Source organism: Pollicipes pollicipes, unplaced genomic scaffold (genome assembly GCF_011947565.3).
Source record: "Pollicipes pollicipes isolate AB1234 unplaced genomic scaffold, Ppol_2.1 Scaffold_4740;HRSCAF=5597_pilon_pilon_pilon, whole genome shotgun sequence".
Taxonomy (NCBI): domain Eukaryota; kingdom Metazoa; phylum Arthropoda; class Thecostraca; order Pollicipedomorpha; family Pollicipedidae; genus Pollicipes; species Pollicipes pollicipes.
In genome coordinates, this window is record NW_023596545.1 from 42,005,544 (window position 1) to 42,009,372 (window position 3,829).

Sequence of the window (3,829 nt, forward strand, 5' to 3'; positions counted from 1 at the left end):
CCCGACTGGGACCCACGTCCAGCGCCGAGACCACGCCCGACCGAAGCCCGATTGCGGCCTACGTCCAGCGCCGAACGCTGGAGATTGCTTCCAGGGACACAGGGGGCCACTCTTGACTTCTGCCGGGAACAATGAGGACAGCCAGGGATGTTATTGGAACCGACTCCCAGGAGCGCCGGGGACATTCGTGGATGCTGCCGGTGCCGATTCCAACGAGCAGTGGGGATAGCCGGGTCCGCTACTGACGCCGACTTCCAGAAGCACTGGAGGCAGCCGGGGATGCTACTGTTACCAACTTCCAGAAGCACTGGGGACAGCCGGGATGCTACTGTTGCCAACTTCCAGAAGCACTAAGGACAGCCGGGGATGCTGCTATTGCCGACTTCCAGAAGCACTGGGGACAGCCGGGGATGCTACTGTTAGCGACTTCCAGGAGCACTGGGGGCAGCCGGGGATGTCAATGGGACCGACTTCCATACACAGTGGAAACAGGTCGGGGACGACTCCCAGGTGCACGGAGGAAGGGGGGGTGGGGGGGGGGCGCTCGGGACGGCAGGAAGCGAGCAGCACTCCGGAAAGCACTGGGACAACTGCGTCGGATGGCTTCCTGGGATAATGGAGAGCCGTGACAGTGGAGGTTCGGACTAGCCTCTGACGACAGGAGCACCATTGCGGCAGTTGGGGGCAAGACCTGGCATCCTTTATCGGGCTTCTGCGGGTGCAGCCTTTTGTGAAATCAAATGAGATTCATACATAACGGCGCCTAATTCCATCACAACTGACTGAATGAGCTCCGTCAACAGAACACAGCTCGATCCTACGTGGCCGTCCAAACAACACCCTCTGAAGACCGCTGAGCAATGCCCGGCATGTCGGAGGGAATACGGTCTGAAATCGATGTGACGTGACGTAAGCTGCGGGCCATGCGATCCGGCCCGACCTGAGGCCCACGGCACCTGACCCTGACCTGACCTGACCTGCACCTGAACCACCTGAACCTGAACCTGCTACCTAACCTGATTCGAGACCCATGCGGCTCGAATGAAGGCTCAGAAGGGTATAAACACCTAAGTATATTCAATTAAGATGGTGTTTGGCTTGCCGCAGACCTGGTCAAAAACGACGCATCACAACGACTGTCATTTCCTCTTGATTTCCGTGCCTGCTTCTCGTTGGCTCTGCCTCCGACCAGGCGTAAGTCAGCTCTTTCACAAACGGAGTTTGCCGAGCGGCGACCGGGTACATCTGTCTCGATTTTGAGCTGAAGCAGCAACCAGCAAACAAAACGGCCGAACTAAACGAAACGTGGAAAAACGTCATAGCGAAACGCCCCGCTGCATGCTGCGACTCCGCGCGCGTGCAACCTGAGGCGCGTGCTGAGTGCCGCACCCTACCCACACTGTGCACGCCTCACAGCTCGGCTCCAGCGAGGCTGACACGTGGTAGCCCGCGAACCGCAGTCACAGGCGCTCCCTACGGTCACCGGACAAGCAGATAAGTCGAGGACCGGCGCAGCGCCGCAATGAGTCATACTCCTAGAGAGGTTGGACTGTTTTATCAAAGATTGGCAAGTGGTCGGCAGTAGAGTTGACGCTTTTTGATATTTATAAAACCCGGGGTGGGGTTTCGCAATATCAAAGACCATCAAATTTGGCCTTCTACCCGAAGTTGAAAACACGCCACGTCCTGCAAAACACTATCTATGGCAAAAGCCGATTAGGCCCACAAACCTGACTTTCCATCAAGGTATAGGCAAGGCAACGCATTCCACCATATTTTCAATTGATTCCTACGAGCAAAGCTCTTCGGATGCTGGAACTCATTAACAGGAATATGCATTGCAAGAGTAGACATACTGTTAAAAAGGTGTTCTTAGCTTATGTCAAACACATCTCGAGTACTGTGTAAAATATTGGACTCCATGCTTCCAAAACGGTAAAGATACGCTGAAAAGTGTACAGAGAAAAGCTACTAGGATGATAAATTCGACTCACAACTTATCCTAGAGAGGCTGAAATCGCCATCCTGAAGATAATTCGGAACAGTTCACTGCCCTGCTCCTCTTACAACCTAAAACCCATAGTTCTTAGCTACATGCCCGCGAAGATGTGCAGACTTTTCATACCCTTTATTTCAATGTCACTTACGCATGCATGACGTCACAGAAACGCCATTCAAATACTGCCACCCAATTGGCCACGCGACATTCAAGGCCAAGAAGAACATAATCGTCAAGTCGTTCATGTCTGGCGTTCGTGAGCACGGTCTACAGATACTACGCAGTTCAGCTGACTCTCGGTCAATGCTGTGCAGGCAGTTCATGATTCGAACGCGAGTCCCGGTCCGTGTTACATAATACAAGCGATGGACATAGGTGCCAGATATTACGGAGATAAGACTTGTAATCGAATAACGGACGGGTTTCCGTCTCGACTAAGTGACCCCTGCCCTCCTATCTCCAGAGTGGCAGCCGGTAGGCACCCCGCGCTAGGACGGAACGACCCTTCCGCCCCTGACCAGGAAATATAATGTGCCTCCAAGTGATCTATCCACTGGGCCCCTGACCGTGAAAAAGGGCTTCTCTCAGTGTATAATATAGGGCAGAACAAATGGGGTCAAAATAAGAAAACGACCAACGCACTGAGGACGTTGACTCCTGTTCCGAAAAACATGTGGAACAACTTCTGCGAAACAGTTTTGAACCCGCTTGCTCGCAATCTAGGAGCAAGGACACCGATGGCCGGCAGTTCCCATCAAACCGAGAGGCGCTGGCCGCTGCAGCTAACACCGGGCGCCTGACGCGTGACAACAGCCGTCGTGAAAGAATAATGCGGAAATTATTTCAAAATCAAACCGCACCATTCAAAAATTAGACCGCGGCGTAAAGTTAAACGGTATGGCTTCGAGGCTGTCATCTGAACAGTGTACAGCGAAAGGAACACGAAAAGAGGGATGTTATCTATACTTGCCTTGCACCATTACCAATGTTCAGTCAGTTCCGGTTCGCGGTGCTGTGAATGCTAATCAGTTTCTATCATAAAATGAAAACTTCGCAAGTGAAATAAGCACCCAGACTATTTTCAAACGTGCGAATTGCCACCATCAAGCGTTTAAGGCCTTTCGGAAACGTTACAGTTATCATCCGCCCACCTGCCGCTCACCGCCCAATATTACCAGAGAGCCGACGCCACGGGGCCTACGAGACTGCAACGCCGGGCATGGGTCTTTGTGATAAGACTTGCGAGCTCGCGCGGTCAAAATTACGTCATGTAAATGTTCTAGCGCTTGATTCAGATTAAAGCTTAAAATTCCCAGACTGACATGGGTTGGCCATGTTAATGCAATTAAATGATTCCATTTCGATCCAGAAGCTAGATTCACTATAATTTATGTTCACAATGTCTCCGCACAACCGCTAAAAAATTCAGCACAGCGTCTGAGCGCTATGGGCATTAGAGTTCACTGAACCCTTGTAAAGCAAAAGCACCGGCGGTTTATTCTACGCATCATTTGACACCTGGTCCCTTCAGTTGTAGACATTCCTTCAGTTTATAGACATTAAAATGCAAACAGAATTACATCTGTCGGTGCGCTCTGGCTTAACCTTCAGTTAAAGGGAGTGCTCCACTTTTACATGGGGTTTTAAACTGACATAGCCACCTTAAAAGCCCTTCGGTGCTGTTCACAATCCTGCCCTTATTAAGACCTACCCCCCTAGTTTCCGAACTAACGCCCGCCAAACGGGGAAAGACGCATCGGGGAGAGTATTCCAAATCCACCTTGGCATTCATGACGTCATGATAACGTCATTCAGATCCTGCCATTCCGT